Source organism: Lissotriton vulgaris, chromosome 11 (assembly GCF_964263255.1).
Source record: "Lissotriton vulgaris chromosome 11, aLisVul1.2, whole genome shotgun sequence".
NCBI classification, from domain to species: Eukaryota; Metazoa; Chordata; class Amphibia; order Caudata; family Salamandridae; genus Lissotriton; species Lissotriton vulgaris.
In genome coordinates, this window is record NC_141699.1 from 39,538,502 (window position 1) to 39,563,352 (window position 24,851).

Below are 24,851 nucleotides of genomic sequence, written 5' to 3' on the forward strand. Positions count from 1 at the left end.
GGCAGCTACAATTAGAGCCAGTGCTAGGGAACACGCAGGGGTGCACCGCATTCCTGTGAACACCGCTCATCCCTGCATTTTCAGAATCACGGTTTGTGGCATTAGTAATATTTGCTTAGCGCTACGCTTCGTGATTCCCGTTGGAAATATGGCCCCCACTGTCTAAAGCTGAACACTGACAAGACCGAAATCATGATCTTCAGGAAGAGTATCTCAATGTGGGATCCCTACTGGTGGCCGCAGAGCTAGGGCAGACACCCACCTACACCAAGAACCTCAAGATCATCATTAACAACAAACTCAACATGACCACCCATGTCACACCATCATCCCCTCATTCCTCTGTACCCTGAACATACTGAGGAATATTTTCAACTGCCTCCCAATCAGCACCTGGAAACCCCTCACACGCACCCTGGTCGCAAGCAAACTGAACTTTGAAAACACCCTCTATGCCAGGATCAACACACAACACACCTGAAGGCTGCAGAGCGCTCAGGGCTCAGCAGCCAGAATCAATCTTAACCTTCATGCCACACTCCCATTGCACCACAGCTGAGGGAGCTGCACTGTCTTCCCAATCACAGATGAACACAGTTCACTGTCACGGCATACCTCAACAATCGCATCTGCTTTCACCAACCTTATGGACAGCTACGCTTGTCCGGGTTCTAATTTGCACAAATCCAGTGCATATGGAAAACCTTATCCAGTGGTCGAGCCTTCTCCTATATTGCTCCTAAAGCGAGGAACGACCATCTGCTATGCATAAGAGTCTTCTCCACACTTCTTGAATTCTGCAAGAATCTGAAGACCTGGCTTTTCGATTAGTCTCACTAGACCCTACGGGTGCCTAGACTCACACCTCCTCGGCGCCAGGATACCCTCCTGGATGATAGCGTGCGCAGCAAATCTGCATACCATAATCTAACAAGGAATCGCAACATTTGCCACATAATATATCAATTGCAGAATAATCTTCAGATTTTAACAAAGAACATTTTTGTAACTTAAATGGATCAAATGTTACAAAAAACATTTCAACATATTTTTAAGCACAGTGGAAGGCCCGTCACAAAGGTTAACTGGTCATCTTTCAGTTGCATCTATCTATATTTGTTTGTTAAACTGGTAATAATGATATGAAAATTTTGCCCAAACATTGTTGCTATGTGCAAAAATTACAATATAAGACTATGAGTACATGAACAGCATCATGCCTTATAATTTGCCTTTTAGTAGTCACCCGTGCCGCTTAATTTAGTGCTCCCCAGCCGCATAATTCTAGTGACTCCAGTCATTGCCGATATGAATGAAGGATGGAGAGGAACCATTCTCCAGGGGCTCAATAGTCCCCTCCAGAGCACCAGAGCTTTTGAAGATCTGAAATCTTGCCCACGGTGAGCCCGCTGCAGTGGTCCTCATAAAAGGGGCATCTGTTTATGGGATGGCAAGATTCCCCAGAGTGCACATATATTTTTACACTCCACACTCATGGTGAACATGAATAGTTATCCGGATGTTAAATAGTTGCCATCCATATCTGGACACCCATCAATGCCGCAACCACAGGGTAAGCCTTGGCCAACATGAAGCCCTCGGAAGTCCAATACGCAGACGCTTCTCCCATTTTTCATCACTGTGGTAGTATATTATCATTCACTTCAGACTTTAATAAAACATAGGGGAAACATGTGTCTGCGTTTCAGAAAACGCCATACAACCTCCTTAGGATGGTACCTTCATCAGTTCATTTTTGTTGGGATGCATTATGGCAAAATGCAATTACTGTTTTTCCAAAAATGTAAGCTGATGTTTCTTTGATAGACAAGTTGAGGTTGAGTTGAGTGCATGACATTTGTATAATAAACGCAGCCAGGGTCAGATTTATCAAGGTTTTGCATCCCCCGCGAGAGGGTGTAAGTGCAAGGCAAAACCTACGTGAGATTTATCAAGGTTTTGCATCACCCGTGAGAGGGTGTAAGTGCAAGGCTAAACCTACGTGAGATTTATCAAGGTTTTGCATCACCCGTTGCACCATGCCAGGGGGTGTAAGTGCGAGGCAAAACCTACGTGAGATTTATCAAGGTTTTGCATCACCCGCGAGAGGGTGTAAGTGCAAGGCAAAACCTACGTGAGCTTTATCAAGGTTTTGCATCACCCGTTGCACCATGCCAGTGGGTGTAAGTGCGAGGCAAAACCTATGTGAGGTTTATCAAGGTTTTGCATCACCCGCGAGAGGGTGTAAGTGCAAGGCAAAACCTACGTGAGATTTATCAAGGTTTTGCATCACCCGTTGCACCATGCCAGGGGGTGTAAGTGCGAGGCAAAACCTACGTGAGATTTATCAAATCACACAACTCCACCTTACTCCATTGCCCTGCATGGCTTGATCAATCTAGTAATCCAAGGCAATGCAAATCTCTACCTTGTGTTACTCTGCACCAGGAAGGTGTTCCATGGGTGGAGCGTGGGTGTCCCACGCATCCCCCTGTGGATTGTGGTGCATCCAAATGTGAAATAGCCCTAGGAAAGAACAGCAATGTGCCATATAATGTAAACATGGTGCATGCCGCCCTTTCCCTTTTGCGTGAAAGGGAGGGTAGATTGAACCTGAACTTTGTTCAGTGAGTGCAGTGTGATGAGGTCCTTGTACTTGACTGACAAAGCATTACTACTCTCTTGGCAGCTGTCAGTCAGACCCATGACATTTAAGAAAGGTAAGATAAATTCCCTGTACCTCTCGAAATGAACTTGCACCCACTGAACTGTAGAAATGTATTACAATAAGTGTGCTGAACTCTCCTGATGATGGTAGACACACTCCTTCATGACTGCTTAATCAAACAAGGCATGCTGACTCCAGCAGGCCACCGGCCACTGGCGGAGGAGCTGGTGCTTTCACCTGGAAACGGAGGGAACCTAGAGCTCTGTAGACCATGAGGGTCTCTGTGCTGCTGGTCGTCTCCAGTTGTGCAAACCTATTAGTGTAGGAGGTCGTGTACAAAGATGTGCTGCTGAATGTTTGGGCACTCGGGCCTCAATTATAAGGAATTGGTGTAGCACAGTGCCACAAATCATCTTGCTGCGCTGTCTATTGCCAATGTGAAAGGGCAGGAATGCACCGTATATAGGAAATATGGTGCATTCCTGTAATTTTCCCCTGTTTTAGTGCACAATTTTCTGCTTGCACCAATGTAGGCACCCTTGCACCTTGGTGCAAAGGTGCTCCGTTGTAGGCAGGATTGTTTTTGTGCAGGAAGGGGCTCCTTCCTGCACACTAAAAATCCAAAGAGGCGTTTTCCTGTTTCGATATTTGCTGCAAAATACCGCATGCATGGAAAAAGGAAAAAAATAAGAGGAATAAGAAAATATGTCCCCTTGTTATGCCTGCTCTGGGGAGGAGTACATTTTTGGTGCAGCCCCAAGTTTATGCGATTTAGTAAATTTGAGGCAGCGTCACAATCCATGGGTGCTGTGTGGGAAAAGCACCCACTAGCACCATTGAATGCCTCCTTGACGTAGACTAAGGTAAGGCTGCGACTTGGGCCGCCTGGCCTTACTTCATATCAATGAGGCAATGCAAAGCAACGCAGGGCGGCTTTGTGTCGCCTCATTGATATTATTGAGAGGCTTACGCCGCCAGAGCATCAAAAAAGTGATGCTCTAGTGACTCCGGCCTCTTGTAATTAAGCATCATTGTGAATTGAGCCCTCATTTTTTGACGGTGTTGCACGGTCTTGTTTATTTCACTGATATTTCTGTCTCGGCACCGGGGTACTGACATCCGGCCAAAGACGGCCATACTGGGCAACCTGGTGATGGGATGCAGGAAGTGCTGCTGTGATGCAGGAAGTGCTGTTGTGATGCAGGAAGTGCTGCTGTGATGCAGGAAGTGCTGCTGTGAAGCAGGAAGTGCTGCTGTGAAGCAGGAAGTGCTGCTGTGACAATCTGATGATGAGATGAAGGAAGTGCTTCTATGACAACCTGGCAACCGGATGCAAGAAGTGCTGCTGTGACAACCTAATCACAGGATGCAGGAGGCACTGCTATGAAAACCTGGTGATGGGGTGCTGAAAACATTGCTGTGACAACCTGGCGATGAGATGCAGAAGGCACTGCTGTGACCACCTGGCGATGAGATGCAGGAGGCGTTGCTGTGACCACCTGGCGATGAGATGCAGGAGGCGTTGCTGTGACAACCAGGTGATGGGATACAGGAAGTGCTGCTGTGACAACCTAGTCACAGGATGCAGGACGTGCTGCTGTGAGAACCTGGCAATGAGATGCAGGAAGTGCTGTTGTGATGCAGGAAGTGCTGCTGTGACAACCTGGTGATGGGATGCAGGAAGTGCTGCTGTGACACTGACAGGCTCAGTGGGAGGTAACATCTCACCATCAGAGAGATCTGCATGCTGAGGTTTCAGGTGTATCTTCTCTTATTTGAAGACACTAGAGTTTAACTAGTAACGATTCAGGTAGGAGAGCACGTGTGTGCAATCCATGTAGTGCAGCATAGATTCGAGGAGCCCATCTGGAGTCCCCCTCACAGGTCTTTCACCAAGGCCCAATCTCCAGCTGCCTCTGGCTCCCCTCAGCCCTCTGTTTCTGGTATCCCACCATGTCTGTTGTCCACATCCCTGGTGTCAAGAACCAATGCTGGAACCAGAGTAGTGAGTTGGGGTCACTCAACTCTACGATTGAGAGCAGCTTCGACATACGTCTCCCAAAGCTGATATGATTGGGTTGAGGAACAAGAGGGTGTGCCCCTTCTGGAGGTTGCACACTTAGGGCACCCGGGACCTGGTGCCGCTCTCTCTTCTCATGCATGATGCTGAAAGCAATGATGAGAAAGGTCCTCCTGGAATGACCTCTTCACGGTGCGGCTCAGACTGTGGGCTCCTTAAACGTGAATGACACTTTGAGGAACTTTACTAACACTTTCAGCAGGATTTGCATCACAAAAGTGACAGAACCAGTTGCACAGCGTTGTGTTGGGATTTACTTAACAGTAGAACTCTTAATTTGCACTGGAAAGTGCTGTAAAGTAGCACAAAGTAGCCCTAAGACTACTGTGGGTCAAGGGGACACCCCAGGGGAGGAACATATGTTTCTTTGCAAGCATTCATGGGTTTTGCAAAATTCCATCTTTTGCCTAACTAACCAAGCCTGCCTTTGCTAGGCTGTGTAATCCTTATCTGGAGTTTGAGTGACAGGGCTGGGGGATTCCAGGAGAAAGGGTGAGTCCGCCCAGTGGTGAATAGAGAGATCTGCATCTAGATGGGAGGGAGGGGTTGCATTTGGGACCTGAATAGAACTGTGCCTGCCCCCCACAGTGCTTGCTCCAACCCCTGTGGTGCGTCTTATGTCTCTGCCCTGCACTGTGAAAGGAGAGAAGGAATCATGCCAACAGAGTGCTTCAGGGCTGTGCTTTTCCTCCACACTGCTGGCTCCACCTCCTGTGGGGCATCTGATGTTTCTGCCCTGCACTGTGAAAAGAAAGAAGGAGTCATGTAAACAGAGTGCTCCAGAACTGGTTTGGACTGGGCAAAGGCCCCTCTGCCTTCAGAGGACAAAGAATTTTGGGGTATAAATATTGGGACCCTGATCCCAAGAAATTAGATCACTTTTGGACTACAAGAAGAAACCTTTACTGAGAAGAGGAACCTGAAGAAACTGAGGAGAGACTATTCCTAAGCTGAAGTGCTGCTTATGAGATTCGCCTGCAGAGGTTGCCTGACTGCCAAAGATAGGAGAAAGAACTTTGTGCACTTTGCTTCCCACTTGTGAAGGATCTTCAAGGGATTGGAATAAAGCTTGCCTCCTGCTGAAGTCTCAGGGAAAAAAGACTTCACCCCCAGCTCCCCAGAGTTCTTTGGAAGTGATTGCTGCTGTTTTGGGCCTTCTGAGGGACTGAGTGTCATGAGGAGCTGTAAGCGCGACTCAACGAGAACTAAGCGTGTCGCCATAGCTGCTGCCACTGTCTCACTCCTGAACAAGGGTGTCACCGCTGGAGTTGTCGCACTGCACCACATCGAGAGAAGAGTCTCGCAGTGAGGAAGAAGCATGTCACTGCCGTCGCACTTCTGAACAAGGGTGTCACCGCTGGAAATGTCGCATTGCACCGCATCCAGAAAAGCGCCTCGCAACCCCCGAAAAGCACGCCGCAGTCAGTGCTGCTGCCATTGCATTTCTGAGCAAGGATGTCACCGTTGTAGTTTTCCCATTGTGTGGAAGCTTCACGCAAACGAGGGAGAAGAGTGTTGCAGCTGAAGCTGTTGCCGTTGCACTTCTGAACAAGGGTGTGTCCGCTGCAATCCACGCATCGAACAGAGAACTTCTTGCTTCGCCGGAGAAGTGTGCCGCATCTGGAAGATCTTCACGTCATTATTTCTTTGCACCTGTACTTTGCCGCATTTTCCTCGCTGCGACATTGCTTGTCGTGGAAGCGCAACGCATCATAAGGTACATTGGCGCAAAGTGTCACATCCTAAGAACTGAACTGAACTAAGCTAAAGCTACCATCTTAAAGTAACCGTATTGTGTGTTTTTGTTGTTTATGGTCTTGTGGTAAATCTATATAAAGTCTACTTATTTTTTATATAAAAACCTTGTGTGGTGTCCATCTGTAGTGTTGTCACTGGGTTACTGTAGGTGGTCACAAATGCTTTACACACTGCCTCTGAGATAAGCCTGTCTGCTCGTGACAAGCTACCAAGGGGTTGAGCAGCGGTTATTTTAGGAGTATAATCCCCCTTACCCTAACTAGAGGCAAGGGTCCCTATTTGTCACAAGTACCTACCTGTGCCAACTAGAGACCCCCAAATCTAACAGTCATGAATAACAGAACTCACGTTCTGGTGTTTGCATTCCCCCCTTTATAACTTTGTAGTGGAAGGCAGTATATGTATGTTTCGTGGCATAATGTCCGGTGATCTGGACTTTTGAGGAACAAGTGTAAAATGAAATTCATGAATTGCAATGGCTTTATTTACATTTTTGACCAGCTCTACTTTTGACACAAATCCATACCAAATAACATTTTCTAGTCAGGGATTTGACCCAAAAATGATGCCTTATCGAAGAACGTGTAACGGTGGAACAAGTTTTTCCATTTTCTGCACTGTAAAGTATTAAAGCATAGCGATTCTACTGGAAGGGTACACATCCAGTACAGTACTGACTTGACTGAATGCACGCACACTTACACAAGGGTGCAAGGGTATTTGTGTTTTTGCATGGCAGCTTAATATGCACCAGTGCAAGGAGAGAGGAAAATGGCACCACATCCTGGTATATCTGGTGCTGTCTTTCACTCTCCCCTTGACACATCTTTGGCTGCTCTGGTGCTACACAAGTGAATAAATGTGGCCCTTTGCATGCTTGCCTGTCACTCGTCTAGTGACTGTCACTAGTCTAGTGACTGCTTCTTGCTAGCCTAGTGACTACCTGTCGCTAGTCTAGTGGCTGCCTGTCCCAAGTCTAGTGATTGCCTGTCACCACTCTAATGACTGCCTGCCGCTAGTCTAGTGACTGCCTCTTGCTACTCTAGTGACTACCTGTTGCTAGTCTAGTGACTGCCTCTTGCTACTCTAGTGACTACCTGTTGCTAGTCTAGTGACTGCCTGTCCCAAGTCTAGTGATGGCCTGTCTCTAGTCAATTGAACATCGAAAGGGTTTGGCTAAAGCGCAGTAAGGCTGCGCCACTTTAAGTGTAAACAAAACAAGATGCCAATACTGCCGAATGAGTATGCCTTTTTTCTATATTCAACTATATTAAACTGTTGATATATACCAAGGACAAACAAATGTCAGATTGAATCAGTTTTTATTTTTTATTTTTCGGAAGGTGTATTTTTGTTGTATTATGATAAAATTGTGAATATTTAATTACAAACAGGGAGAGGAACTGGAAAGAAATATTTTCTACACAGAGTAAAAGAACACACAAAAGATGTGGGTGTAACAAGTGAATGATATCAAAACATCAAAGCTCAAAACATACAGACTCTTCACTCATTTACTCCTCAGTGAGCACGACATTCAGCCAACAATCATACTGAAAACCTTACACACTGTGTCAGACTCGCAAGTGGAATGAGAATTTAGAAAAAGAAAAAGAAAAGAAAAGAAGGACAAGAGCCTTTTTTAATACCCTCACCTAGAGTCAGAGAATCTATTATTAATTTTAAGGGTGGGGTATTAATGCAGTTCTTTTAGCGAAATTTTGACAATATGTTTCAATACAGGCCATCAACAATTTTTACAGTCAACAAAAAGTTACGAGTAATATACTCGTGTGATTAGCCTGGACAACAAGAAAGGGTCGACGCGTTTCGATGCCCCTCAATGCCGGGGAATCTCCTCAGGACCTTGAAGGATTGAATCCTTAACCTCTTCGAGGTGAGAACGGGGGATATTTAAATCCAACGTTCCGTATGTTCTAAATGACAGGGTCTTACTCAATGCAGCACCAGCAGGCTTAACGCCTGGTCAGGGTCACGTAATCTTGACTAAGGGCACTCGTTTTATGGCAGCTGTAACATCGTTCCCGGAATCTAGGTTTAACCGGGTCTCCTCTCCTCTACGCGGCGTCTTCCTGATCAGCCGTCGCATGGTATATATGAACTGTCTCTAGTCAAGTGATTGCCTGTCGCCACTCTAGTTATTACATGTCGCTAGTCCAGATTATCAGTTGCTAGTCTCGTGATTGCCTCTCACGAGTATAGTGATTGCCTGTCGCAAGTCTAGTGAATGTCTGTTGCTAGTTTAGTGAATGTCTGTGATTAGTCTAGTCATTGTCTATCACTAGCCTAGTGATTGTCTGTTGCTAGTGATTGCCTGTCACTAATCTAGTGACTGCCTCTTGCTAGTCTAGTGACTGCCTGCCGCTAGTCTGGTGACTGGTATTGCTAGTCTAGTGACTGCCTCTTGCTACTCTAGTGACTACCTGTTGCTAGTCTAGTGACTGCCTCTCCCAAGTCTATCACTAGGCTAGTGATTGCCTGTCACTAGTGTAGTGATTTTCTGTCACTAGTATAGTGATTCCCTGTCACTGGTCTAGTGTTTGCCTGTCACTCATGATTGCCAGTCTGTAGCGTAGTCATTCTCTGTCACTAGTAAGCAGGGGCAGCTCCTTCATGTGGGCGGGGGAGCGTGGCCCCACGGCTTTCTCGCAGTATGAGAAGCAGAAATATAAATATATATATATATATATAGAACTACCATTATTAAAACCTGATTCCCCATTTAATATTGTTGCAAGAGAAATGCCTTTTGACAGCTACTTGAGCGTGTCAGCCCAAGCACACACATTTCAAGCCAGGTGTGACGCCCATATACCATTGGAGATGGTGTCTTTGCAGTGATGAGATTATCAAGCATTCCTTCCCTGGTTAGCTGTCTTTGAGAGGACAGGGGGCTGGCTTGGACGGCAGGACACTCGTTTTGACTTGGGCATCAGACTGTGTCATTGGGTTTGAAGCACTGCCTGTCATGGGAATGGCCACGAAACTTCCAGCTACTGTGACTGTTCCTTCATCTGAAAGTGCTGTGAAGTGGCAGTGGTTGGTCACTTCCCATGAGCAGGGTCCTTCTAGGTCTGACCCTCAGGGCTCTACAGCCTGTGGGTTTGGGGTAAGCCTTGTGTAACCGCTGACGTGCAGCCTCGAAGTAGTTTAGTTTTGCTGAGGACCAGAAATAGCAGAGCTCACCTGGTTCATGAAGTGTTCCTACTCTGGCCCTCTGCTGCTATTGGCTCGAGAGGAGGGGAATGAATGCCTTACTGCTGAAAAAGGTGTTCACTGTTTCATGTCCTCGTCCCTTCTCTTGTGAAGTTCTCCTTCCCATCTTGCCCTTTAGTCTGCTACCCTTTACTGCCTTCTGTTTGCACCCCCTCTGCTCGCTTTCTGTTCCTTTTCTGATCATTTTTCCGCCTTGTCTGTCCAAACATCTCCCACCCGACCAAGCCCAGCCCACCACTCACAAACCTCACCAGCCACCACTGCTTGCGTGCTTCACACGCTTTGGATGTAACACTCTTGCCTAACTTTTACACCCCACCACTTTCAAATGTCATCAGCCATCACTGGTCTAGTGATTGCCTATCACTAGTCTAATGATTGCCTGTCACTAGTCTAGTGAATGCCTGTCACTAGTGTAGTGATTGTCTGTCACTAGTCTAGTGATTGCCTGTCACTAGTCTAGTGATTGCCTGTCTGTCACTAGTCTAGTGATTGCCTACTACTAGTTTAGCGATTGCCTGTCACTAGTCTAGTGATTTCCTGTCACTAGTCTAGTGATTGTCTATCACGAGTCTAGTGATTGCCTGTCACTAGTCTAGCGATTGCCTGTCACTAGTCTAGTGATTGTGTGTCACTAGCCTAGTGATTGTCTATCACTAGTCTAGTGATTGTCTGTCACTTGTCTGGTGATTGCCTGTCACTAGTGTAGTGATTGCCTGTAGCTAATCTAGTGATTGTCTATCACTAGTCTAGTGAGTGTCTGTCACTAGTCTAGTGATTACCTGTCACTAGTCTAGTGATTGTCTATAACTAGTTTAGTGATTGCCTGGCACTAGTCTAGTGATTGCATTTCACTAGTCTAGCGATTGTCTATCACTAGTCTAGTGATTGCCTGGCACTAGTCTAGTGATTGCATTTCACTAGTCTAGTGATTGTCTATCACTAGTCTAGTGATTGTCTGTCACTAGTCTAGTGATTACCTGTCACTAGTCTAGTTATTGCCTGTCACTAGTCTAGTGATTGCCTGTCACTAGTCTAGTGATTGCCAATCACTCGTTTAGTGATTGTTTGTCACTAGTCTAGTGATTGTCTGTCACTAGTCTAGTGATTGTCTGTCACTAGTCTAGTGATTGCCTGTCACTAGTCTAGCGATTGCCTGTCACTAGTCTAGTGATTGCCTGTCACTAGTCTAGTGATTGCCTGTCAATAGTGTAGTGATTGCCTGTAGCTAATCTAGTGTTTGTCTATCACTAGTCTAGTGATTGTCTATCATTAGTCTAGTGATTGCCTATCACTAGTCTAGTGATTGCCTGTCACTAGTCTAGTGATTGCCTGTCACTAGTCTAGTGATTGTCTATCACTAGTCTAGTGATTGTCTGTCACTAGTCTAATGAATTCCTGTCACTAGTCTAGTGATTGCCTGTCACTAGTGTAGTGATTGTCTGTCACTAGTCTAGTGATTGCCTGTCACTAGTCTAGTGATTGCCTGTCACTAGTCTAGTGATTGCCTATCACTAGTTTAGTGATTGCCTATCACTAGTCTAGTGATTGTCTATCACTAGTCTACTGATTATCTGTCACTAGTCTAATGATTGCCTGTCACTAGTCTAGTGATTGCCTGTCACTAGTGTAGTGATTGTCTGTCACTAATCTAGTGATTGCCTGTCACTAGTCTAGCGATTGCCTGTCACTAGTCTAGTGATTGCTTGTCACTAGTCTAGTGATTGCCTGTAGCTAATCTAGTGATTGTCTATCACTAGTGTAGTGATTGTCTATCACTAGTCTAGGGATTGCCTATCACTAATCTAGTGATTGTCTGTCACTAGTCTAGTGATTGCCTGTCACTAGTCTAGTGATTGACTGTCACTAGTCTAGTGATTGACTGTCACTCGTCTAGTGATTGTCTATCACTAGTCTAGTGATTGCCTGTCACTAGTCTATTAATTGCTTGTCACTATTCTAGCGATTGCCTATCACTAGTGTAGCGATGGTGTGTCACCAGTCTTGTGATTATTAGATTCGCTGCCAACCACCTCAAACCCTGCTAAAGAATGGACACATGTTGTAGTTGAGGCAGAAAGGCATCAACGTCATTTAGGCGGTCACAGCTGCGACCCCTGGCTTGCCCTTTGCTATCCCTAGCACTGCCTTTGTAACCCCCAGCCGGAGAGTGGCAAATTGAGTGCCAGAAACACATGGGCCGCTGGGGCTCCTCTCTCTTTATTTTCTGTAATTTGTTTATCACACTGATAGAGAATAAATTAAATATATTATTTACTAATGGTGTAATGAAAATGGAGTACAATAGGCTGGAATGCCCTTCCATGGCAGATGAGGTAAGTAAAGAATGCTTTTAAATGTATGTTGTGAGCGAGCCTGTTTATGTGTGAGTGTATATGTGTGAATGTGTGTGTATGTGTAAGTGTGTGTGAGTGAAATCGGAAGTCTAAGGGAGTGATGTCACTTCCCCTACCCCTGGCATCTCATTGAAGTGTGCCTCCTTTGGGTCCTCGGGCACTTCACGGAGAGCAGCCGCCCACGCCCGGGCACCCCTGCCAGGCTTTGGTGCTGGGCGCGTGCCCACAGCACATGTCTTTCTCTGCACCATCACCAACGTGCACCTGCCCATGAAAAGTGCCACCATCTTGGAAGGGGTGCATTTTGCCCGGACTGAGTGATGCAACAAATATAAAGATATACCTGGAACCGGTATTTTATTTACACCAGATTTCTGAATTGAACCTCGTATTTCTATTTTGAGTTCTCATTATCTTCGGTTAATTTATGGGTGGAATGATGCAGAGCAGGAAGCGCACGTCTCTTCGTCCGCTTCCCATGCAGTTCTGTTCCTCTGTGCGTTGGAGAGACCCCTCTGCAGTCTTTGCAGCCCTGTTCCTCTGTGGGTTGGACAGACCCATCTACAGTCTTTGCACCCCTGCTCCTCTGTGGGTTGGACAGACCCGTCTGCAGTCTTTACAGCCCTGTTCCTCTGTGGGTTGGACAGACCCCTCTGTGGTCTTTACAGCCCTGCTCCTCTGTGGGTTGGACAGACCCCTCTTCAGTCTTTGCAACCCTGTTCCTCTGTGGGTTGGACAGACCCCTCTGTAGACTTTACAGCTCTGTTCCTCTGTGGGTTGGACAGGCCCCTCTGCGGTCTTTACAGCCCTGTTCCTCTGTGGGTTGGACAGACCCCTCTGCGGTCTTTACAGCCCTGTTCCTCTGTGGGTTGGACAGACCCCTCTGTGGTCTTTACAACCCTGTTCCTCTGTGGGTTGGACAGGCCCCTCTGCGGTCTTTGCTGCCCTGTTTTTCTGTGTGTTCGACAGACCCCTCTGCGGTCTTTGCAGTCCTGCTCCTCTGTGGGTTGGACAGACCCCTCTGCGGTCTTTACAGCTATGCTCCTCTGTGGGTTAGACAGACCCCTCTGTGGTCTTTACAGCTCTGTTCCTCTGTGGGTTGGACAGACCCCTCTGCAGTCTTACAGCTCTGTTCCTCTGTGGGTTGGACAGACCCCTCTGCGGTCTTTACAGCCCTGTTCCTCTGTGGGTTGGACAGACCCCCCTGCAGTCTTTGCACCCCTGCTCCTCTGTGGGTTGGACAGACCCCTCTGTGGTCTTTACAGCCCTGTTCCTCTGTGGGTTGGACAGACCCTTCTGCAGTCTTTACAGCCCTGTTCCTCTGTGGGTTGGACAGACCCCTCTGCAGTCTTTGCAGCCCTGTTCCTCTGTGGGTTGGACAGACCCCTCTGCAGTCTTTACAACCCTGTTCCTCTGTGGGTTGGACAGACCCCTCTGCAGTCTTTACAGCCCTATTCCTCTGTGGGTTGGACAGACCCCTCTGCAGTCTTTACAGTCCTGTTCCTCTGTGGTTTGGACAGACCCCCTGTAGTCTTTACAGTCCTGTTCCTCTGTGGGTTGGACAGACCCCTCTGCGGTCTTTGCAGCCCTGTTCCTCTGTGGTTTGGACAGACCCCTCTGCAGTCTTTACAGCCCTGTTCCTCTGTGGGTTGGACAGACCCCTCTGTGATCTTTACAGCCCTGTTCCTCTGTGGGTTGGACAGACCCCTCTGTGGTCTTAGCAGCCCTGTTCCTCTGTGGTTTGGACAGACCCCTCTGTGGTCTTAGCAGCCCTGTTCCTCTGTGGTTTGGACAGACCCCCCTGCAGTCTTTACAGTCCTGTTCCTCTGTGGGTTGGTCAGACCCCCCTGCAGTCTTTACAGACCTGTTCCTCTGTGGTTTGGACAGACCCCTCTGAATTCTTTGCAGCCCTGTTCCTCTGTGGGTTGGACAGATCCCCTCTGCTGTCTCGGCTCTGAGGTGGCTGCGCCTCAGAGCTGTCGGCGATGGAATCGCGGATTCTCCATCTCTTCTGTACCTCCTCGAGTGATTGTGCCAAGGACGCCGAAGGGCACCGGCTCTGTGCTGACCTGGCATCCCGTGGCTCTAATTGCATCTGCCTGCCTCATGGCTGCCGCGGGGCCTCTGCTGACCTGGCATCCGGCGGTGCCAATGGGCGGTGCCTGGCTGAACGGATCCGCGGACCCCGGATCCGGTCCTCCTAGCAGGACGCATAGATGCCTCGTGCGCGCTCAGCCTCAGCACCTCGCGACCTCTGGACAACCTTGGCGACCAAGGCTCGAGCTCAGAGTCAGCTGGGTATAGGATGTGACTGCCAACATGAGCGCAGGGACAGCAGCACAGGCTTCAAGGAGCTAGGAAAGGGGTTAACATGCGTGCGTGCTGCCTACCCCAATAACGGCCAGGAGCCTGCCTACCAGAGGAGGGGTGAACTTGGCCGGTGAGAGTGCCAAGGATTATATAAGGGCACTTATGCTTTGCTGGAACCCTTCACTGCAGCCCTGGTCACTGGAAGCATAAAGAGGCAACTCGCAAAGCATTATGGGCTTATCTTTTGGGAACATCGGCCAAGGCTGAAGGAAATATGAGGGTCTAAGTGAGTGCGCCGGAGGAGGCCCTCCACCATCAATAACAGCCAAAGAATTAAAAAATATATTGAATAATTCGTCAGCGCCCCGGCCAAATTGTGATCCCAATCCGACCCTGATAGAATATGTGCTGCTGAAATTAGGTAGAGAGCTCCTCTTTAACTATTTTAGCTCATTTAAAAAATATATTATATCTAAAATGACTACATTCTAGTAAAAATAAGGTAAACATTTTGGTAATAGGCGGAAAAAGGCAATTTGGTGAGAAATCATAAGGGAAAATGGTGAGAAATAGTGCTTTATGAAGAGCAATCCGTTTATCAGTTTAATTAAAAAAGCAATAATTGTCAAACAAAAATATCGCTCCCCCAAAATTAGCAATGTTAAGGGATGAAAATGTCGAACTTCTTACTAAGCTGTTTCAAATGGGAAGTGCCGCAAACCGAGCGCTAAAAATCGACTTTCATCAAAAGTGTTGGCTTGAACGGCGGGGCTGGGTGAAGTCAGTTGCTGGGTAGGTGCAGGCTAGTTGCTTATGGTGTTGGTGAGGCATTCGCACTCTGGAGGGGGATCTGAGCTTCTTAAAGAGCCCTGACCCCTGGCATTAAGGGTTAAGCTCACATAAGCCCCTTAAGACTGCTGCCCACGGCTAGGACTCAGGGCAAAAGGCACAATGAGGCCTCCACCCTCCATGAGAGCCCAGGTGGCATCATCCCCGCCAGAAGAGCCAGGTGGCATCCTAACCTCCAGGAGAGCCCAGGTGGCACCCTTCCCTCCTGGAAAGCCCCATTAGCATTCAATCCCCCATGAGAGCCCAGGTGGCATCCTACCCTCCAGGAGAGCCCAGGTGGCATCCCACCCTCCATGAGTGCCCAGGTGGCATCTTACCCGCACCCTAACCTCCAGGAGAGCCCAGGGGGCATACAACCTTCCAGGAGAGCCCAGGTGGCACCCTTCCCTCCTGGAAAGCCCCATTAGCATTCACTCCCCCATGAGAGCCCAGGTGGCATCCTACCCTCCAGGAGAGCCCAGGTGGCATCCCACCCTCCATGAGTGCCTAGGTGGCATCTTACCCTCCACGAGAGCCCAGGTGGCACCTTACCCTCCATGAGAGCCCAGGTGGAATATTACCCTCCAGGAGAGCCCAGGTGGCATCCTACCCTCCAGGAGAGCCCAGGTGGCATCCTAACCTCCAGGAGAGCCCAGGGGGCATACAACCCTCCAGGAGAGCCCAGGTGGCACCCTGCCCTCCTGGAGTGCCCCAGTGGCATCCTACCCTCCTGGAAAGCCCCATTAGCATTCAATCCCCCATGAGAGCCCAGGTGGCATCCTACCCTCCAGGAGAGCCCAGGTGGCATCCCACCCTCCATGAGTGCCCAGGTGGCATCTTACCCTCCAGGAGAGCCCAGGTGGCATCCCAGCCTCCATGAGTGCCCAGGTGGCATCTTACCCTCCATGAGAGCCCAGGTGGCATCTTACCCTCCATGAGAGCCCAGGTGGCATCCTACCCTCAAGGAGAGCCCAGGTGGCATCCCACCCTCCATGAGAGCCCAGGTGGCATCACACCCTCCATGAGAGCCCAGGTGGCATCTTACCCTCAAGGAGAGCCCTGGTGGCATTGTACCCTTCTGGAGAGCTCAGGTATCTTCCCCGGCTCCTGTTCATCTTCATGGCTAATGTGTTATGCAATCTGTGGCTTTTGTGTAGCTCTTGTTTAGCTATAATGGTTTCTAGGCACTTTTCTGATTCAACAACGGTAACACTCCTGAAAGATACAACAGAAGAGGTAACTGGACAACAGCTGCATTTTCAGCGGCTTTGTGAATGTATCAAGGGTAGTTGTAAGACTCGAGGACCGAGATTTACTAACTCGCTGAGTCAGGTTTGCTTTAGTTTTCAATTGCAAACTAGATGCAAAGTGTTCAGGTGGAATTCCAGGGCCTTTCCTTGGATCCCTGCGTTGTGGAGGCGGGATCTTAGAGTTCGGTGGCAGACGGTATCGAAGGCGGCAGAGAGGTCTAGAAGGATGAGGGCGGTGGTTTCCCCCTTGTCGAGCATGGTCCTGATGTCGTCGGTGGCTGCAATGAGGGCGGTCTTGGTGCTGTGGTTGGATCGGAAGCCCGACTCGGAAGGGTTGAGGGAGCAATTTGCCTTGAGGAAGGTGGTCAGCTGTTTGTTGACGGTCTTCTCATGACCTTCGCTGGGAAGGGAAGAAGGGAGATAGGCCAGAAGTTCTTGAGATCCTTTGAGTCCGCTGTGGGTTTCTTCAGTAGGGCGCTGATCTTGGCATGCTTCCAGCTCTCTGGGAAGGTGGCGGACAAGAAGGAGTTGTTCATGACGTTCCGGAGGTGGGGTGCGATGATGGCGTCTGCTTTGTTGAATATGTGGTGAGGGCAGGGGTCTGATGGTGAGCCGGAGTGGATGGTGTTCATGACGTGGGTGGTGTCCTCGATGCTGACGGGGGTCCAGGTGCTGACGGTGTCGGTGGGGGGCATTGGCTCGGTGGCTGGTAGCGGGGTCTGGGCATCGAAGCTGTTGTGTATGTCGGCAATCTTGCGGTGGAAGTAGGTGGCGAGGGAGTCGCAGAGGTCTTGCAAGGGTGGGATGTCATTGGAGTCGGCACTAGGGTTGGAGAGTTCTTTCACGATGCTGAAGAGCTCCTTGCTGTTGTGCGTGTTGTTGTCTAGGCGTTCTTTGAAAGTGGTCCTTTTGGTGGTGCGGATCAGTTGGTGGTGTTTACGGGTGGCGTTCTTGAGAGCTGTGAGGTTCTCTGTTGTTTAGTTGTGGCGCCAGGTCTTCTCGAGGGTTCCGCATGATTTCTTTGTGTTCTTGAGGTCGTGAGTGAACCAGGTGGCTTTCTTGTTCTGGGCTTTCTGGAGAGGTTTTTTAATGGTGCGAGGGCGTCGGCGCAGTCACCGATCCACTGTGTGAGGTTGCGTGCGGCGGTGTTGGTGTCAGTTGTGTTGTTTGGTGGGTTCTGGCTCAGTGATGTGGTCAGCTGGTCTGTGGTGACTTTGCTTCAGCATCTGCGGGGGATCTGTTGTGGGCGGTGGTGGGATGTGGTCTTCTGGAAGGTGAAGTGGACGCAGCTGTGGTCTGTCCAGTACAGGCCGGTGGTGGGGCTGAAGGAGACGTTGCTGCTGGCGGAGAAAATGGGGTCAGCGTGTGACCGGCGACGACGGTGGGGGTGGTCACCAGTTGCTTGAGTCCGAGGTTCACAAGGTTTTCAAGTAGTGAGGCGATGTTCTTGTCGTTGTTGCTCTCCAGGTGGAAGTTCAGGTCGCCAAGGAGAATGTAGTCTGCGGAGATGAGGGTATGCGCACTGATGAAATCGGTGATGGCTTCGCTGAATTGAGTGCGTGGTCTGAGGTCTGTAGACGAGGGTTACTCTGAGAGTGGTCATGGGGTCGGTGTGGATCTGGAAGTGTAGATGTTCGGCGGAGGGGAGGGTGTCCTCAGTGTTGGTCGTGATGCTGATCGAGTTCCTGTGGATGATGGCAATTCCTCCTCCAGTTTGGTTGATGCGGTCCTTTCGGTTGATCTTGTAACCGTCCAGGATGGCTTTGGCGATGTTGGGGGCTGAGGAGGCGTTCATCCAGGTTTCCGTGAGGAAGGCGACATCTGGTGCAGTTGTGTCGAGGAGGTCCCAGAGTTCGATGGCGTGTTTGTGGATGGAGCGGGTGTTGAGAAGGATGCACCTGAGGTGGTTGTTGTTGCATGGTCTTGGGGGCGGGGTGGCGGAGCGGAGGCAGGGGAAGTTGCACGTTCAGCAGGAGAAGGGTCCATGGGTGCACTTTGGGGTGGCTCAGTAGCAGGTGGATGATCGGCCAGTGTTGAGTGCATGGAGGGTGGCGGTGTCGTAGCTCAGCCTGGTTGCATGGCTCCTTCGGGGGCCAGGGGTTATTGCGCTGGGCGCAGTCCAGGCCCGGACGGGAGCAGACGGGCTTGCCTTAGGCGCGCCTTCGGCACGCAAGCGGAGCGGCCGTGCAGCACCCTGCATTATGAGGGGTCACGGTAGGGAGGAGCAGCTGGGGGGGAGCGGGAGTGAATCGGGGCTCGGGGGCACTGCCATAGGGGAGGCAGCATTGGGAAACAGACGCGGGGCAGACATGGGATGGGGGCGAGGGGAATGAGCGGCACAGACAAGGCAATACAGAATAATAGGATACAACAGTGGGTAAAAAACTGCACAGACAAGGCAATACAAGTCGGGAAATAAAAACTGTGGGATAAACAAAGAAATATAGAAATCAAGACAGCAAAAAGAAAGACAGAAATTAGGGAGAAGAGGCACAGAGTAACAACAGGTACCAGTGAAGGAGACCCACCACTGGGCCACCAGGGAACGAACCGGCAGGCAGCAGGGCTCAGGGGCACGGCAGGAGCAGGGTGTGCTACCGCGTTGGGGGAGCGACCTGGCCTTAAACAGGATCACGGGTCAGGGTCAATAGGCTTGGCCTGTTCCAGATGTGCCCCTGAATGTGCAGTAGTCTTGGCCTGTTCCCTGCTGGGCAGATGTGAAGACTTGGAGGTGTCGAGGCCTTAATTATTAGAGCAGCCATCAAGTTGCTTTCTAGAGCCATTAAAGCGTCCTGCCAGTGAAGTGGGACATTTTTATCATATTTCGGGTAACGGGAGGATTACATCTACCTTAAATTAACATGAGCCTATTGCAAGATACCCTGACCTCATCGCTTTCATTTGCAAGCCATATTCATACATTTTACTGAGTTATTTTTTACTGTTTCATGTACTTTATTTCTTGTAAAACAATGTAAGGAGGGAATTGAAACTATCTTCACCACATAGTTATATATTTGATTTCTTTCCTGTTGCTGAGGTCATCTATACATCCTTTGGAGCCTGAGCTGTGAATGAGGCTGCTCAGGTAACACCAGGTGGCGAACAGGAGTCTCTTTATTTCTGCTTCCACTTTATTCCTAGCTAGAAAGATGCTCTTTTCTCAAACTGCATCCAGTTTCTGTCCAAGGACAGGGAAGGGCGCGAGCGGCCTGGTGTCCTGCGGTCCTAACCAGCTCTGATTGCCTCGCGGCGGCCAATGCCAGCAGGACAGAGAAGATGTCGTGTAAGTGCTCATCACAGCTGAGGCTCAACCTTCTGCCTTCCAACAACCTTGGGAAAGGAGCAACCCTCTTACAGCCTGTTGGGGCATGCGTAACATGGCTGCAAGAGCCAAGACAGGATGCTTGGGGACAGAACAGGCTCCAAACCACTGGGAACACATGTTTTGACACTTGCTAGTCAAGGAGGAAGAATTATAAGTGGGTGGTTGGAATATGGCATTTGGTAATGAGCGATAATCTGGTAAGTATTGTTCAGTGGTTGGTTGGAATGAGGCATTTTTTTAACATTTACTTGATGTGACAAGTATTGTGTTGTTAAGTTATGTGTATTTGTAAAATGAGAGCATCCTGGCGCTGAGCAGCTGTGTGCCTAGCCCTGCCCTTGGAACGTTGATTCATTGAAAAGCCAGGTCTGCAGCCTCTGTTGGAATTCAAGGAGAGAGGAGAAGGCTCAGATGTGGAGAGGGAAGTTGTTCCACACTTTAGGAGCAATGTGAGAGAACACTCATCCTCCTGATCTGGTTCTGCGTATGCCTGAGATGTGTGAAAATGCAAAACAACATTTAATGGACAGACTGAATAACAATGTCATAGATTCACCTTAGTACAGAGATCTGGGACTAAATCCATTGTTTATTTGCACTCCACACCACCCCAGTTGAGACATGGCCATACGCAAATCAGCCTTGACCCTGTGCCTCATGGGAATAGTCCAGCCCGAACTGCCAAACCATGTCTTTCCTGGACCGGAATCAAGCATCCTAGGACCGGTTTCTGGCTATCAGGCGTCATCAGCCAGGATAGCTTGACTCCAGTGGTGTGGAGAGCACGGGACTCACATCTGAGCATACCCATCCCATGTTTTTGCATTTGTCACCCCGAGTGGGACGGGTATGCTCAGACGTGAGTCCCGTGCTCTCCACACCACTGGAGTCAAGCTATCCGGGCTGATGATGGCTGATAGCCAGAAACCGGTCCTAGGATGCTTGATTCCGGTCTAGGGAAGACATGGCTTTGCTGTTCGGGCTGGACTGTTCCCATGAGGCACAGGGTCACGGCTGATTTGCATATGGCCATGTCTGAACTGTGGTGGTGTGGAGTGCAAAAACACAATGGATTTAGGCCCAGATCCCTGTACTGGGGTGAATGTATGACCATGTTCTGCATTCTGTCCATCAACTGTTGTTTTTGCATTTGTCACCCCGAGTGGGACGGGTATTCTCAGACGTGAGTCCCGTGCTCTCCACACCACTGGAGTCAAGCTATCCTGGATGAAGACGGCTGATAGCCAGAAACCGGTCCTAGGATGCTTGATTCCGGTCCAGGGAAGACATGGCTTGGCAGTTCGGGCTGGACTGTTCCCATGAGGCACAGGGTCAAGGCTGATTTGCATATGGCCATGTCTGAACTGGGGTGGTGTGGAGTGCAAAAAAACGATGGATTTAGGCCCAGATCTCTGTACTGGGGTGAATGTATGACATTGTTCTGCATTCTGTCCATCAACTGTTGTTTTCGAGATTTGTGCAAGGTGGAGTCCGGAGGAGTTGAGGTGTCTGAGTGATTGGTTGATGGAGATGCAAGTGTTCAGGTAGGTGTGGCCTAAGTTGTGTAGCATCTTAAATGTGTGTGTGTGAGGAATTTGAAATGAGCCCATTGTGTGTCAGTAGCCACTGGAGCTCCCTGAGGTTGTGGTGTGCTGTGAGTTCTGTGTGGGAGGTTGAGGATGAGTCTAGCTACCGAGTTCTGGATGGGATGTTGTCCTGTGGTGAATTGCTTGGTGATACCAGCATAGAGTGTTGGTCCTGTGGTCCAACTTGCTGGTGACTAGGGCTTGAAGGACAGTATTTCTAGTGTTGCTTGGGAACCATTTGAAGGTCTTCATGAGCCCCTTCTGGATGTGGAAGCAGGAAGCAGTGATGGTGTTCACTTGTGCAATGATTTCCAGTGGGCTGTTTGTTCTTGGCATCGGTGTTGGGAGTGGGTGACTTGGCAGGCCACCAGTTGTAGTCGCAGGGTCAGGTCTTCTTTCCGAATTTCACCACTCTTGTCTTGTCATGTTCAGCTTGAGGCAGTTGGCTTTCATCCAGTTAGTGACTTTAGTCATGCAGTTGGTGAGCTTGTTTCTTGAGTTGGGGTCTTCTCTGAGGGGGAGAGAGAGAGAGAGAGAGAGAGAGAGAGAGAGTATGTGTTGCATGTCATTGGCGTAGGAGATGTTGGTGATGCCATGTGCACAGATGGCTTTGGCCAGCGAGCACATAAGCATTGAGGGGTGAGGATGAGCAATAAACCTTGAGGAATTCCACAGATGGGTCTGCAGGCTTCCAAGGAGTAATGCCAGGCTGACAGCTTATGTTTCCAGTGAAGGATGGAGTGTGAGATTGTGTTAAATGCTGCAGAGGGGTTCATGAGAATGAGGGATGCTGTGTCTCCTCTGTCAAGGATCATGAAGATGTTTTAAAACGTCAAATTCTACCTGCTAAAATACCTCTATTGGGCAGGCCTATCCCCCTTTTTTAAATATTAATAAGTCATTCAAAATCGTCCTTGCTACCCAACAGTCAGTGTACATGTTATTTAAAATAATATTATGCATGTCCTTACAGTGACAAGGACCTGAAAGACATTATCACTGCAGCATGTAAGTTGTTAGGACTGCTGGAAATGACTACTGATGCAGTGTACCCCCAGATATGTGCCTTCTGTTGCTGGGCATATGTTTGTTGGCCTTGAAACTCTGTGCACTTTATCACTTCTAACCAGTGGTAATCTGCTTGTGCCTTTCCTTTCAAACAAGGTAAAACTTAAAATATCTGATTTGCCATTTAGTTTGCTTATAAGTCCATAGCGTACAGTACCACTTGTACCCACGGCCAGCATATTGAATGCTACTAGTGGGCCGCAGCAGTCATTGTGCCCCCCCATGAAGTAGCTCTGTAGAACATGTCCTGAGGCTGGTCACTGCAGCCTGGTTGTGCAGTTTTAAAATGTCATTGCCACCTATTAAAATGAAGCCAGGGCGGAGTTCAAGGAGTGCCGCTTAAGTGCAAAGTGATTTTCAGTGCCAGGTGTTTGTCCGTGCTATGTAATTATCGTGAGGGGCACCATGCAAAATGTAAGTGGGTGCTGCTTCCTTTCTACTCAAGTGGGACCTTTCTCAATGCGAATGGATGGTTTCTCATTGTGAGCGGTCGTGAGCATACGCAACCACTCACATTGAGAAATATGACCTCCCACGATGAGAAATGTCACCATGAGGTTGATTTCCTTCACTCACTCTCGCCACCAGACTTTGACAAGCACAAATGAGGAAATTCTGGCCGGGAGGTGGGTTTTCCTTGCTCCCGCTCACCAACATGATGTTGACGAGCTCGAAACGTGAAAAAACTCCGCTCTGCTATGCAGAACATAGTTTTTTGGAACACCACGAGCTCCGCGTAACACTGAGGGGGCTATTACGATCACGGGTGGACTTTATCCACCCGCCACCATAACGGTGAAAGGGACCGACTGCCAGAGGTGCAGCGGTCCCCCTGTGGCTATTAGGATGCGACCGCCACCCTGGCGTCCCGCATATCTAACATTGTGGCGGGCGGTGCTCTGTGCAGCACCCGCCACAGTGCCAAATATGTTTGTTGTGCATTGGCATGCACAACGTGACAGGCACCGCGCGGTGCCTGTCACCTTGTTCATGCTAATGTAGGGAGGTACCATAGGTTCCCCCCAAGTGCACACTCCACGACCTTTACACCACGGGGGCCCGCAACGGGCCCCCAAAGGCAGACACCTCATGCCTTTCCATGGCGGCATTCCCGCCATGGGAAGGCCAAACTCTGCTTACACCCTAATATGGCGGGCGATGCCTGCTAGGAACTGCCACCATATAATAGCCCAGGATTACACGGCAGGCAATCGTAACAATTGGCTGCCTGCAGTAAAGCTGGACCCCTGCCATTGTAATAGGGCAGGGGGCAATTGGCGTGCGGCCAGGGAAAAATGTTCGGCGGATCGCCACGGCAGGTCGGGCGGTGGCAATCCACCCGACATCATAATGGACCCCTGAGTGCGAAAAACTCAGCTAGCGGAGCAGAGTTCATTGCAGGCTTAACCAAAATCATCACCCTTTTGACTGGCCTAAACTTTCCTTTTTAGTATATAGGCCTCCCATAAAGTAGGCCTTATTGCCCGTTTCATGGTACTGAAAGGTAATTAATGTATTGATTAATGTTTGACATGTCCCGGCAGTGAAAATACCCAAAGGTGTTTTTACTGTTGCAAGGCTGATGCTTCAAGAGCCTAAAACTGGTTGACACTATTACACTTAATAAGTGCTAAATTCTGTTGGAGAATAGCTGGAAAAGTACATTTCTTTAAAAAGTTTTGACAACTTTTTGCCTGGAGAACCTGTGGAGACTGGGATTGCCATCATAACCGAAGTCATCTATGCTGCATTGCTGGTCGTCCTGAATAAGATGGTTTGCCACGCTGAAAAAATTCTGGCTTCCAAAAATGTTTCTAAGTCAGAATGAACAGGGCTTCACTGGGACAAATGGCAGAAGCATCAGAGCCATTTCGAGGCCTTCTTGAGCATAGACTTCGGACTTCACCCGCTCGGACCTCTCACACCTTTGTGGACAACCCCAGTGGGACCGTGATCTCCAGCAGCATGCTATCCACGAGCCGTGCTTTGGACTCCGCCTGCAGATTTCCCTACCCATGACTCATTGATGACTACGTTTCCTCCCCCCAAATTTTTAGGTCAGAAGGAAACCTTTCCGCTGACAAAATCCTTGTCTCTGTATTCGATCGGCAATCCATCGCGGTCAACCTTAACTTGCGACTTTGACTTGATCTAAAAGATTTTCAGAAAAGCACTGGAGAAGTGTGGCTCACTGGTTAGAGCAGGCAGACCCTGAAGCAGAAGTCAGACCCGGGACCAGGGTTCAATTCCTGACGCGGCAGGGTCTTGAGCTCAAAATGTCCATGGACTCGATAATTCTCGCTTTGGTGCCTGACCTAATCATGGGTTCGCACTCTGCAACTCTGGCCATTAAGCTTGCTTAATCTCCACAACGGACCCCT